Raw genomic sequence first — 15,158 nt, 5'->3', positions numbered from 1 at the left:
TGGATTGCTACCAGTCTATAGGAAATCATTTTGGAATTGTAAAATCCCCTGTGGGGGCCATTGTCATGCAAGTGTTCAGGGCCATTAATTGTCTCCTGCTATGCAGGACTGTGACTCTCTGCACTATGCAGGACATAATGAATGGATTTACAGCAACAGGGTTCCCGAACTGTGCGAGAGCGATAGATAGTACACCTGTCCTTATTTTGGCACCCAGACCAACTTGCCACAGTACATCAACACAAAAGGCGACTTATCTATGGTTATGCAAGTGTTGGTGGGTTACCAGGGAAGCTTCACCAACATCAGCGTTGGCTGGTCAGGCAAGGAGCATGACACTTGCGTCTTTAAGAACATAGAACTGTTCAGAAAGCTGTGTGCAGAGAAATTCTATGCTGACTGGTGGATTGTCATTGGGGATGTTGAAATGGCTGTAGTGAACCTGGGGGACCCAGCATACCATTTAAGCCCCTAGCTCATGAAGCCATATACTGGCCATCTCCACAGCACCAAGAAAAGATTCAGCTACTGTCTCAGCAGGTGTAGAATAACAGTAGAATGTGTTTTGGGGAGATTGAAGGGACCTTCGCCTTGTTTAATCACAAGACTAGATAAGTGAGAAAAATATCCCAATGGTTATAACTGCCTGCTATGTCCTGCATAATATCTGTGAAGCGAAGGGAGGAAAGTTGCTACTGGGTGAAGGGCAGAGGTGGAGTGACTCTCTGCTGAGTTTTAATAGCCAGGCACAAGAGCTATAAAAAGATGCAGAGTTACATGGCTCAGGGAGGCTTTGAAAGAGCACTTTAACAGCCAGCCGCAGTAATAGTGCAGTGGTTTACTGTGCACCAGCTGGCCCTGCAGTCTGGGGGCTTGTTAGGAATTGTGTGGTGGTTGGTCCACATCTACGCATATAACACTGACAATGCACCTACTAATTTTGTGATGCTTGCTGTACATTTATAATTATTACACTTTTTTCACTGATCCTATGAGTTGTGTCACAGTGTGCAACGACACGTGGATGCTTTCACTACTGCCAGGCATTCTGCAGCATATATTGGGAACTAATAAATATGAATGATTCGTCAAACAATAGAGCTTTATTGGGTAACGAAAACACTTCAAAAATTCTCTGCAAGTAAAAAGCAAAAACATTAAAACCATAATAAATTTATAGAACAGAATTTAAAGAAGGGGAAAGAACATTCATGTCCATTTTAACTACCCATACATCAACCATGACTTTCGCAGATCAGTGTGTGAAGTTGCAGTTGTCCTTACTATCCCCCATGGTGGAGTGGTAGGGGTAGGGTTGGGGCCCCAATGCCACATGCATTGTTGGGGTGAGAGGTGTAGGAAGGAGCTATACTGGAGTTCTCCAAGGACTACAAAGGGAGGCAAGCCTGGGATTATTGAACCAGTAGGTGCACAAGAGCCTGCATCATCAGTTTGCTGCCAGAGTAGCCCCATTATGTGCTGTTCTTTTTCCTCTCCTTTACCTGCTGGAATTCCTGGACATATCTGATGTCCACCCTTTCCTTCTCCAGGCTGTCTGCAATGTTCACCCACAAGGCTCTGTAATCATGGGCTGATGGTAGTGCTGGTTTGCAGGATCTAACTGAACATGTCCTCCCAAGTCCTCTTCTTTCTCCTGCTTATCTGGGTCAGGTGCTCTGCAGGTGTGAATGGGAAAATTGCTTAAGGCCTCAAAGTCAGCAGCTGCAGATAAAACACACAGTATAGTCACAATGGAAAGTGAAAGTTAAGATTCAGACCTCTCTCCCGAAAGTTTTCAACAAGACACGCTTATTGACACGTCTGCTTCAGAGTGCGTGTGCACAGTTCCATTCACAGCACCAGCCATGGTGTGGATGGCCCACCAGGGGTGAGGGAAATCAGGAGGGAATTGCTCAGTTGCATGAAACTATGAGTATAGGGCAATGGACTGAATGCTGGCACCATTTTCGACAAGCTGTGGGGATTTTAGCTGATATCTCACTCCTGAATATAGCAAAGGCAGAAAGAGCACAGCTGCTGCTGGTGTCCCAAAAGCTGCCTGGGCCACATGCTACCAGCCTGTGTACTGCAATGGTGCCTGCAAAAGTTATTGCCAACTGCATGAGAAAGTGTCCTACTGTGGAAAAAGAAATAAGGAAGCCCTCTCTAGAAACCTTTGGGAGAGGATTGCAAAGTACTTCCATGAATGTTTCATTGTGATCTCTCAGGAGGATTCACGGAACATCTCTGCGTACATAAACAAACTATTCTTCATGCTCCTCCCCTGCACCTTCTGCCTAACTCTACAGGGGAATGAAAAGTGGCTAACAGTGCTGCTACCTCTCTTTGTTGTACCACTACCTCTTCTAATAAATTAATGAAAAGTTGATAGCTATGTCCTGCCAAGTTGGGGATGCCATCACTGTAATGGGAAATGAATTTACTCACTTACCTAAGGGTCCTTTTCCGGCATCAGGCTCACCCGTGCTCGGCAGCTGGGACTGAATAAGACTGCAGTGGAGTCTCAAACAGGCCTTGGCTCACAGCAAAGCTGGACCCCCCATCTCCCACCCTGGTCACCCATCTCTCATCCTCTTCCTTTTTCATCACCACCTCCTTCTGGTCCTTGCTGTTTGATAGGGGCTTGTGACTCAGGATGCTCACAGGTACCCACAATGGTGTGTGGGATGGAGATAGATTATCTGCCAACTATGGCATATCAATCTTTCTAAAAGTGTCAGGACTGTGACTTAGCACCAGATCAATTGTTGTCCTCCCTGGCCTTCTAATACGCCTGATGCAGTTCCTTTGCTTTCGTGCAGCACAGCTGCTGATCCTTGTCATACCCCTTCTCTTGCATCCCCCGTTCAATCTGCTTACAGATGTCCACGTTTCTATGGCCTGCACAGCCTCTTCTTTCCATAGGCCAAGGAGATCCAATATCTCCTGTCTACTTAAAGTTGGAGCACATCCAGAGCATGTAGCTGGCATGGTCAACTGGGTACACAACAACAGAGAGCTGCTAGGTGTGCTCATCAAGATGGTGAATCAGGAAAAACATTTAGAAAATTTGCATGGTTTTAAAGGGTGGCAGGGGGGCTACTGGAGTCTGTGACCCCTGGGCAGTGTTCACAATTGTGACCAGAGCACAGTGCTTAATTTGTAATGAAAGAAGTGCCAAGGGTCAAGCAATTAGGTGCCAGGGCTCAAGCAAATTTTGACTTTAATAACAGACACAGCAATCCCAGACTGCTGGGGCTATGAACTGCCAAGCCTAGAGGTGACAGAGCTCAGCCTGGCAAACTCTGGCACAAATTAAGTGCTGCCAGAGCAGTCAGAGTAGGACAGTCACTGGAGGACTATTAGGGTCGTCATAGGTAATGCAGTGCTGTATCAACCTCAGTACATGGCTTAACCCTGCTTGGGGAGGCGGTGTTACTATGTTGGTATAATAGAGAGTGTACATTGGTGGGAGGCAGATTTAAGTATATATGGATGCACAAGTAGGTTAACGCAAAACAGCTTACATCAACCTAACTTTGTAGGTCTTAGTCTACATTAGTCTCATGTAATTCTAGTTAAGCAGAATTGATGATTAAGACTACCATTGACTTCAGTGGGCTTTGGATCAGACTCCGGTATCTTGTGGAAATAACCTCATAGCCTTTCAAGTTTTTAAGAAGACACTGTTTAAACAGGCATATCAGAAATTATATGCACAAACTTCACTAGCTTTTTTATTCATTTAAAGACACACCAGAGTTTTTTGTTATTCTTGTAAATTGTATTCCTCTTCAGATGCTCACATTTTGTTAAGATTTTCTTAGTGATATTTAATTCATGTTGATATATTGACTACTTGATGAGTTTATAAAATATGCAGTTGAAAAGTAGCATAGTTTAATAATACTGCTTTTCAGCAACTTGTTTTTTCCCACATTTCCTTTAGATAATACATTAGTAACCTATTTCTTTACACAAAGGAGTGCTAATTAACCTGTGGATCTTGGGTGATTGTTTCATGGTTACCTCTGGCTACAAGTTCCCCTTAAAACTGCAAAAAGAAAAACTAATTGCTTCTTAAGGATGGTGATAGGTGGATGGAGTACATATTTTTTCAACTACTGGTTTGCTAAAAATGAAGCATTCTTCCATCTTCATTCATTATTACCAGAATCTTTATATTCTTACTACTTCCACTATCAACAAATTCTAATAGGTAAATTATACAGTCCTTAATTAAACAAAACTCGCATTGAATCCAAAAGTAGTTTTGCTCTGTTAGGGATCACAGATAGGGTGCTATGCACATAAGTGTTCTGCTACTTTTGAGAACAATGACTAAAAGAAGCAATCCAGATAGCATGGATGAGCCCTGGAGTACCGCAAAGGACTCCTTGAATCAACCTAATTGGAATAAGCCTTACAGCGGAGCAGGTCTCAGCATCTATCCTCTACCATGTGATTTTGAGTCCATTTGATATTATTAGGTACCAACTGTGTCACCCTTGCTTAGGTTATGACATGAAAAATAAAAGGAAATAATTATGTACATGTGTATTCTTGTAATATATGCAATAAAGAGTTAAAAACAACAAAAAAAAACCCATCCTCATCCAAATATACCAAACAGAACATAGTACATCCATAAAACAAGGAAATTCCCACACAAAAATATTAACTTGTATATTAGTTAAGCTTGCTTAAAAATAATAAACACCAATCCAAACAATAAAAATCTAGGGAATCATTGAAATTATGTGAAATGTATTAGTTAGCAACTGACTGACATTAGTTTTTGGAAAGCACAGTCTTCATGCAGCCTCATTCAACACATATGCATCAACCTCCAATTCCTAAACAAACATCTCACCAGAAAACTTTAACCAATGCAAACAAATGTAGCCAAGTTGTTAGTAATATGACACCAGCTCACGTGTCCCTTTATGGTCTTATGAATTATTTTTAAAATTGCTGGAATCCTTTTCTGGATAAAATAGTCAATGGCCTCTGCTACTTTTAAATCATGTTGCTCACGTATTAAATTAATAAACAGTCTTTTTTCTTGTGTTGTTTTAAAACTACGTTTCACTTTTGCCTCACAAAAGCAATACAATAGCTGTGCTATAATAATTCTTTAGCTCTTCAGGTTTTAATCAGATTGAAAATGGCAGCTGCTTTTGTGCTCTGGCATGAGACATAATACTGAACAGTCACAGGTGTCAATTTTCTTTGTCACTCTCTACCTTTAACAAAAAATCATTCAACTGTTAAAACTGCGGAACTCTTTTACCTATGCAAAAATTTAATTTCATATAAAGACTCAGTAGCAAAAGATCTTGAAAGTGACTGAAGAAACTGTTCGAAGATATTCCACTTAGAGGTATTACAGAAGTTAAATGAAACCAAAATGCAAGCATAAATTTGCTACTGCTTGACAGGCAGAGAAGCTGTACGTACTCAACAGAATTAGGTGTGCAGAAAAGGAGATAAATCAGTCAAGCTAATGGTCTGCTTAGGGAAAATATAAGAAGGCTACAAAAAGTTTTGGGGAAGTTTATAATATAGAAGGATTGTGTGTTTCAGATCATGATGATGTTAATGGTTCTTTTAAAGAATTTTATTCCCAGTGAGATAGCTGACCATGACTGGAACAAATCGATTAAAAAAAGATATGGAACAATTCTTGGGGGCATTATATTTGCCAACCTTCTCTAATGAGAAAGGGGAAGATTTCAGAGAGAAGTACGGACTTGATTCTACATGAAGAGTGGAGTCCTGCTCTCAGCTAGGCACTAGTGGTGGAAAGAAAGTTTAGACAGCCTCCTTCTCCCTTTTCTTTCCCCCTTCACATATTCCTTCCCTAACCATCTGAGTAGCTGCAGGACACGATTTCTCCTATGTGTTCAAGTAAGGACTAGAAGGGCCATTCAATAGGTGGGCCCAAGGAGGCACGGACTGATGGCCAACTAGCAGCACATATTAGCAGGTGATGCAAATTGTTCCTTTTTAAACAATCTTAAGAGGACCATCTAAAATGTGGGCCAAGCACCATGTCTCAAAAAAACCCAAAAACAAACAAACAAACAAAAAAGCATCGGCTGATGGCCAGTACTTAGTGGCACACATTAGCAGGGGTTACACACTGCTCCTTTTTAGAGCAGCAGCAAAGTGAACCCAATCACACACACCCATGCTCACAATGTGGAATCGTGGCTGGACCAACAGAGGACATGTCTGCCAGTGTTCTGGCTGTTCCTTACAGCAACGTCTAGGGCAGGGTTTAGCCAAAATGTTTGCAGCTCTCCGAACTGTGCAATCCATGTTTCATCCCCAGGGTTGGGAAGCATGACAGGACTGTCTCTGGACTGGATTCTAAAAGGATAGAATAACTGAACAAAAAGATGGAGTTTCCCAGAGTTACTCAGAGTAGCCCCAAAAAGACTTTTGGGAAACTGGCAGATTACTACATTTCTGCTACCTTTTGAAATTATAGACTGTGACTTGCTTGTGCATATATTTTATCTGCTTTAACCTCTCAGCTACTCTCATTCCTTTTTCTTAGCTAATGAACCTTTAGTTCATTTACTATAGAATTGCCTATCAGCATTGTTTTTGGTGTGGTATCTGGGATGTAAGTGGACCTACGTGAGTGTCTGGTTTCTTGGGACTATTGGTATAACCTCAATAGTTTGTGATTTTTGGTGTAAGTGACCATTTATTACATAGTCCAACTTGCGTGGGTGGCAAGATAGCCTGGAGTGTCTAAGGGGGGCTGACTGACTGTGACTCCATTATAAGACTGGTGTAGTACTTTGGAGTTCACATTTGGTACTAGGTTGGTGAAATCTAATTATAGAACACACCACCAATAGAGATGTCTGCCTGCTTTTTGACAGTCTGCTGGCACTCATGGTTGTCAGCCACTCGAGACAGCATAACAGCTGACAGCCTGAAGAAGAGCTCTGTGTAAGCTCGAAAGCTTGTCTTTCTCACCAACAGATGTTGGTCCAATAAAAAGTATTACCTCACCCACCTTGTCTCTCTAATATCCTGGGACCAACACTGCATAGGACAATCTATTGACAGAACACAATGGAAGCCTGAAAAAGAAAAAAAATGTCTTCTTTAGCCAGGAGGTAAAGCAGCTCAGAAGCAGGACTATTCATGTAAATGACTTCCCTTCCTTCTGTGCTTCATAATAACATATAAGTTCTGTCACCTCCAGTTATATAACTCACAGGAATTATTAGAGTTTCACATTAGTAGTAACTCTCCTGCATATTCAGAGGCGGGTGGACTACTGGCTTTGGTGTGAATTTATGGGCTGTGATAAGGAAAGTTTTATAAATTATTTCATAAGTCAGAGGGATGTCATTTACTGTGGGTGTTTATGTCCCTGAGAGCCTTCCTCTATGATCAGAGACCTTCTGGAACTCCCTCCTTATGATTTCTATATATTCTTAACTGCTTCATCCTGCCCAATATTTTGTTCCCAGAACATTCAGGTCCTGGCAGTGGAAACAATTAAAGTCTCTATGCTGATTTGGTTTCCTCTGTTGTCAAAGCTTTAAAAGAAATGGGTACAAAGTTCTGTTCACTAGTATGTGGAGCCATGAGGATATGTATTGAAGGCTATAGCTTTATTCCTTCCTCTGTGAGAGGGCTCAAAGGGTGGACATGTCATGTGTACTTGCTTGTTTACACTAATATTATCACATGCAGAATTCCACAAAGTTCTATCTTGTCATCATGTCTTTTCATGTACACTGAGTGTTTTAACAAGATATATTGGCCTTCGTTCTCACTAATACATAAATAGCATTCAGATTTATCTGTATTCATTAGACCTTGGTGATGGTTTTTGTGTTCTCCCCATGTCTGACAGTAGTGGAGTAAAAAGTTATTTCGGTTAGTAAGGACCAGTGAGAGCTGTGAGGTGCTTCAGAAAGACAAAAATAACTTAGGTGAATGAACAACATGATGCAAATTAAATTCAACATAAATAAATTAAAGTAATGAACATCGGAAGGAAAAAAGAATTATTTGTACAACATATAGGTTTCTAAATTAATTACATCAGTTCAAGAAAGGGAGCTGGGCATCACTGTAGACAACTCAATGTGCAGCTGCATCCGAAAAGCAAAGAAGATGTTAGGATGCATAAGGAATGAAAAGGTGAATTATACAAATATTATTATAGTGTCTTTATAGAAATTAATGGTGCAGTGTCATCTGCAATACTGTGCGCCGTTCTAGTCAAAAAGGATACTGCAGAAGTAGAGGGAGTTCAGAGAAGAATGATAAAAAGCATGACAATTTTGTCATATGAAGGAAGACGGGAAAAAAATGGGACTGTTTATCTTAGAAAACAGATGAATAAAAGAGGGAACATGATAAAAGTGCATACAATAATGAATGGCCTAGAGAAGGTAGATTAGGAACTTCTGTTCTCATAACATGAGTAAGGGGAGACTGAACAAAATTAAAAGGTGGGAAATGTAAATATAATAAAAAGAAACACTATTTCACTCAATGTGTAATTAAACTATGGAACTCATTGCCACAGAAAGTTTTTGAGGTCAAAGAATTTAACAAGATTCAAAAGGGGTTACACATTTATATGGATATTAAGATTATTCAGAGTTATCACAATTACTTATAAATATAACGTCAAAGGGATATTAAACCTTTTGCTTCAGGGATTAAGCTAGTCTTTAAATGTTAGAGATCAAGATATGACCTAATGTGTATGGAGAGGGTGCGGTGGCACATTGCCCAGCACATACCTACTGTGCAGATCTTGCACCTTCCTGTGGAGCATTTGCTTCTGATCACTCTCAGAGACAGGATACTGGACTTGATGGACCTTGGTCTGGTCCAGCATAGTAATTCCTATGAGACTGTACCAGCTAGGGCTCAATTTGTATAAAAACGAAATTATACTGACAGATATAGGGAAGTAGCTAAAGAAATGGGTGGAGATTATGAATGCACGTATTGTCAGAGATGTTTTCTGGCTATTGCCAATACATTTCATTGCTGAGAGTCATTTTCAGTCCACAGTCCACAATGATTCCTGAGTCTCAGATAACAGCTATGACACATTGGTGCAAAAAGGTGCTATGATTGACTCAGAGGTTTCAACCATTCTCTCTCTGATGTGGTCCTTGCCCTAGTGGTCTATGTCTCTATAGCTTCAGAGTACTGCAGTATATTCTACCCCAGGACTAAAGAATACTTAAAAGCTTTAGGTTCAGGCAAGCCATTATGAGCACATAACGCCAGTGCTCTGATATCTATCCAGGGATTCTGTTATATTCTGCTTATATGTAACTGACTATTTTTTTGCTGATATATGCAGTAGTGTTATAGCCAGGTCAGTCCCAGGATATGACAGAGACAGTGAGGGTGAGGTAACATCTTTTTGGAACCAACTTCTGTTAGTGAGAAGGAAGCTTCCAAGCTTACACAGAGCTCTTCTTCAGGTGAGCTTGAAAACGTGTCTCTCTCATCAACAGAAATTGGTCTAATAAAAGATGTTACCTCACCCACATTGTCTCTCTATTTTTACTGATGTAAGGCATAGATTTACCTCTGCAATGGGTGTAGATATAAGTTTATAAATCAATAAAATAAACATACAAGGGACATGTGCCTAATGAAGTGCTAATACTATAATTAGGTCTGTGTGAATAATTCACCACAAACTATTTGATTAATTTTTCTGTTCAGATAATATCTGTGAGCTGATCATGATATCCTTAAACATATGTGTTATTCAGATTTATGGAGCAGATACCTTTAAAATATGTTGGTTTGTTCATCAATATTTATGTTGCTAAACTGTGATTGTTCAGATAAAACACATGATATTGTTTCTTTTCCTTGACTAGATAAGTCTGAAAGCAATTCCTGTGTCAATATTGTGAGTCACTTGGTAATTCATTTTCTGTGAATGTTTGTGATGTCAAACAGAACCATTTACGAGTTTGCAGAAAAGGAATGTGAATATGGCCAAGCTAAAATCATTTGAACATTCAAATTGATATTCATGAACTCTTTTTTATTTTAGATTATACATTGTACAGGAATGGGAGAAAATTAGTAAAGGGACACAAGGAGAAATTTATGGACAGTAGAGTTAAGAACAATAAGAAGTTGTTCTTAAAGTATATTAGGAACAAAATGCTATTGGTTCATTACTATACAGAAACAGTAGAATTATCAATAATAATGTGGAAAAGACAGAAGTGTTCAATACATATTTCTGTTCTGTATTTGGGGAAAAACAGAAGATGTATCTGGTATCTCGGAGGATGTTAAACAGCAGCTACTAAATTTAAACACTTTAAAACCAATAGGTCCAGATAACTTGCATCCAGGAGATTTAAAAGAGCTAAGTGATGTGCTCAATGGATTGTTAATGCTGATTTTCAATAAGTCTTGGAACACTGGGGAATTTCCAGACGAATAGAAGAAAGCTAATGTTATGTCAATATGTAAAAGTGGTAAATGGGATGATCTGGGCAATAATATGCCTGTCAGTCTGACATCAATCCTGGATAATGGAGGGGCTGATATGGGTCTTGATTAATGAAGAATTAAAGGGTAATATAATTAATGCCAGTCAACATGTGTTTGTGGGACATAGATCCAGTCAAACTAACTTGACGTCTTTTTTTTATGAGATTACAAGTTTGGTTTATAAAGATAGTGTTGATATAATATACATAGACTTCTCTAAGGTGTTTGACTTGGTACTGCATGACATTTTGATTAAAAAACTAAAATGTTACAAAATTAATATGGCACAGATTAAATGGATTAATAACTGACTAACTAGTTGGTCTCAAAATGTAACTGTAAATAGGGAATCATCATTGAGTGGGTGATTTCTAGGGGGGTCCCACAGGAAGTGGCTCTTTGCCCTATGCTATTTAATATTTTTATCAATGGTCTGGAAGAAAATAGTAAATCATCTCTGGTAAAGTTTACAGAGACAGGACATACAAATCTTGGGAGTGATAAATAATGAAGAAGACAGGTCACTGATACAGAACAACCCAGATCGCTTGGTAAACTAGACGCAAGAAACCAATATTATTTTTACATGGCTAAATGTAAAGGCATACAGTTAAAAACAAAGAATGTCAGTCAGACAGGATGGGATCTCAGTCCTGAAAAGCAGTGACCCTGAAAAAGATGAAGAGGTCATGGTGGGTAATCAGCTCAATATGAGCTTCCAGTGTGCTGCTGTGACCAAAACGGCTAATACAATCCTTGGATTCTAAATGGAGGAATCTCAATTATGAGTAGAGAAGTTATTTTACCTCTGTATTTGGCACTGATGTGACCATTGCTGGAATATTGTGCCCAGTTCTGGTGTCAACTATTCAACAAGAATATTGATAAATTGGAGAGGGTTCAGAGAAGATCCATGAGAATGACTAAAGGAGTAGAAAACATGCCTTATAGTGATGCACTCAAGGAGATCAATCCATATAGTTTAACAAAAGAAGATGAAAGGGGTGGCTTGATCACAATCTATAAGTAGCTACACAGGGAGCAAATATTTGATAATGGGTGCTCCAGTAATAGAAAAAGGTATAGCATGATCCAATCACCAGCAGTTGAATCTAGACAAATTCAGATTGCAAATAAAGTGTAAATTTTTAACAGTGAGAGTAATTAATCATTGCAACAATTTATCAAGGATCAAGGTGATTCTTCATCACTGTCAACTTTTAAATCAATACTGGATGTTTTTCTAAAAGATATGCTATAGGAATTATTTTGGGGGAATTTTCTGGCCTGTGTTATACAGGAGTTCGGAGTAAATGATCAAAGTATTCCCTTCTGGCATAGGAATTTTTGAATCTATACATCTGGTTCTAGATACAATGGAATTTTGCATGTTTAATTTAAAAAAAAATGGGGGAGGGGACCTGCTAGCAGATTCTGCTGCAGTGTATCAGTCAATTTGCTGCCAGTATGAATCAAAATAAACAAGTTGCTTCAAACTTTAATGTGGGAGCAGGGAAAGAAGCCCAAAATCTAGTTCTACAATCTCTCAGGCAGTCAAAAATGGAGTATTTAGTTTTCCACATTATTTTTAATTCTCATCAGTGCTGTCATTTGGAATAGTTTTCCACTTCTTGGGCACCTGTCAACTATCCTCTCCTCATATCCCCATTTAAAACAAAGTACTTTTTTAAAGTCTTTCCAAAATGATCTACCAAGGACACCTATTTTAATTACAGGTTAGTTCTGAAATTTAAAATTATTTAAGCATTGCTAACAAGAAATATGGGAAACAAATCCATGTTCTGGGTTTCCTGGGGAAACGCTCTCTCTCTCTCTCTCTCTCTCAAGGTTCTCCATGAGCCCATCACAAAAATATGTGTAAGCTATTCTCCCAGTAAGCACTGTTTGCATCACACTGTTTTCTTCCTTCTTGCCACTACTGCTAAGTGGCAAAAAGTATGTTCAATATTGTTTTGTACTCTGGTGAACACCCCTATTTTTAGGATGTATTTTAGCAACTGTTTACCTACTCCACTGTTAATTTGATTTAAGAAATACTTTAGCACTAGATCTAACATCAATTTTGCAGCCAATATTTATTTGTTTATGGCTGAGGGGTAGGGAGACCAATTGTGTTTATAATGGAAAGTCAACTGTAACCTTAAATATGGAGTGACTGTTGCCATTCCATAATTTGCCAATCTATTGTAGGTTTCTTTATAACATCAATCAGTGTTTAAACTATGAGCCTGACCCTTAGCTGGTGAAATCTGTGGATCTCAATTGATTTCAATATATACTGAGGATCTGGCTGTATGTAGATGTGGGGTCTGTGTGTGCGCACTGTATTTGTGATTAGTCTTACTACATATATACCTTCTAGGAGAATATAGTACTAAAATGGAAAGGAAAGGAAATTTAGATGAATCTATTAAAGGAAATAAAAACACAACATGAATTACAAGCTTTAAAGTAGGCAGAAGAAAATGTTTTGTACATTTATGTAGATGATAGTTTTAATTACTATCAAATCCTACATGTTGTCTGCTTGCTAGTTTGGATTTAAGGGAAACCTTTAAGAAATATTTTCCTGGACAGATGTCTCATTGAGGTATTTGTGAATAAATATTGTAAAGAACTATGGAATCTTTCAGTAATTAACTTCAATTTTGTTTACTTTGTAATTAAAAAAAATATAGTTCAAGTTAAAAATACAGAATACAGTGTTTTGCTTTATTAAGAAAGACCCAAATCCTCTGTTACCTCTTCAGTCAGAATAATTTATTTGTGATCAACTTGAGAACAAAGATGCTGTATAGAGGCTATCAAAAGGCCGCACACCCACAGTGGCTTCCTAATTGGTAGAATGAGAGGATCCATACAGTAGCAGATTTTCCAGCCTCACACTCCTTCCTGCCCTCCTCCTTAACCTGCTCACCTATCATAAAAGAGCCTTTGCACATTGCCACGCTAAGACCATGGAGCAGCTGGGTTTTGCAGCATGTATAGCATACCTGTGCAGGTCCCTGGCATTCTTTTCTATGTGAGAGTTGTTCATACACTTACTCTGATGCTGTGTATAAGAAAGGTTACCATTTATATCACTGTTCTTACCACTGTTACAAAATTTCCATACATTTTATACAAAGTGTCTCATGTAAGGTGTCAATGGAAAAGTTATGATTTGCTAAGTATGATTTTCCTGCTTTATGCAGGTATGATCTTTGTATCTGAAGTAATGAATGTTGGCTATGTGCTTGCATCTTAAATCTGTGTTGTATTCCTGAGTGACACCCTCCAGATAGCTCTCTAGCCTTGAAATAGATCTAAGTGTTGATAGCCCATCAAGGACACTCCGCTATCACAGTGGGCCATGGAAGAAACTTATCCCATCCAATAGCTTTTCCTGAGGATGCCTCAGACAGCAAAGAGCCAATGGCCATCCTCAGTGATTCAGCAAATCATGTAAGAACATATGATATGCTCATGTGACCCGGGACTTCATCTTGGGCCAGTAACTTTCCATGTACCTGGTCTGTGGGCTTTGTTTGGGACAGTAAATATCCATACACATGGCAGAGGTTATAAAAAGACTCCTGAGATATCTCCATTTTGCCTCTTTTCTGTTTTAATTCTCTGGACTGTGGATTTACAACTAAAAGGAGCATCTTGAACTCTGGACTGAAGACTTTCTCATCTTTTGGAAGTTACCAGAGAGACTTTTGCAAGCCAGTAGTCTATTCCATCACTGCTACAAACCTGATATAAGGACTTTGCAATAATTTGCATGCATGTGATCTATTAAACATTTACAAATCTTTTTTTTTCTTTTATTAATAAATCTTTAGTTAGTTTACTAAGGATTGGATGACAGTGTGATATTTGGGTAAGATCAGAGCTTCATATTGACCTGGAGTAAGTATCTGATACTTTGGGATTAGTATAAACCTCACATATGGAGAATTAGGTTTTCAGTAACCCTTCTCTATATTAGACATATTTATTTGGATCGGAGCTAAGGCTTGAAATGCCTAAAGGGAACTCTGGCTTCTGGTTAACTAGTATGGTACTGCAGAAGCTCTTTTCTTAATGGGTTGGTGAATCTAATTATAGGATAAACCACCAGTTTTGGGGGATTGTCTGCCCTATTTCTTGCACTTTGCCCTGAGTGTTGCATTCTCTGCTTTGCCCTTCCAGGCACCCAGTCACACTTACATCTATCTATGCATTGATCTGTCCCATCAACATAGTATCTCAACAGTTTGTAGGTAAATTAAATCTGTATGGCAAGGTCACTAGTTAACCTTATGGAATTGTTTGCCCTTCCTCTCCTCTTGTTGGCTAAATTAGAGTCTGTTTGGAGAACACATTTGTTTTTTGGTTGAAATACTTTGTCAAAGAGATAGGGACGATCTTCTAATATGTTCTGAATGCAGTAAGATTCTGGATGAATCTAGCTGGCTCTGGAAATCAATAACACGTTATTGTCATTGGCATACTGTTGAGAATGATGTCCCACAAAGCCCTTTGTAAATTATTGTTGTGAAGGAGAGCTAGGGTGTTTACTTGAGAAAACCCACCTCCACTGTTTGAGGAAGTGGTACCCATCACTACTAAGTGTTTTGTTGGAT

The sequence above is a fragment of the Gopherus evgoodei genome, chromosome 1 (assembly GCF_007399415.2).
Source record: "Gopherus evgoodei ecotype Sinaloan lineage chromosome 1, rGopEvg1_v1.p, whole genome shotgun sequence".
Classification (NCBI taxonomy): Eukaryota; Metazoa; Chordata; order Testudines; family Testudinidae; genus Gopherus; species Gopherus evgoodei.
This window is presented reverse-complemented; position numbering follows the sequence as displayed.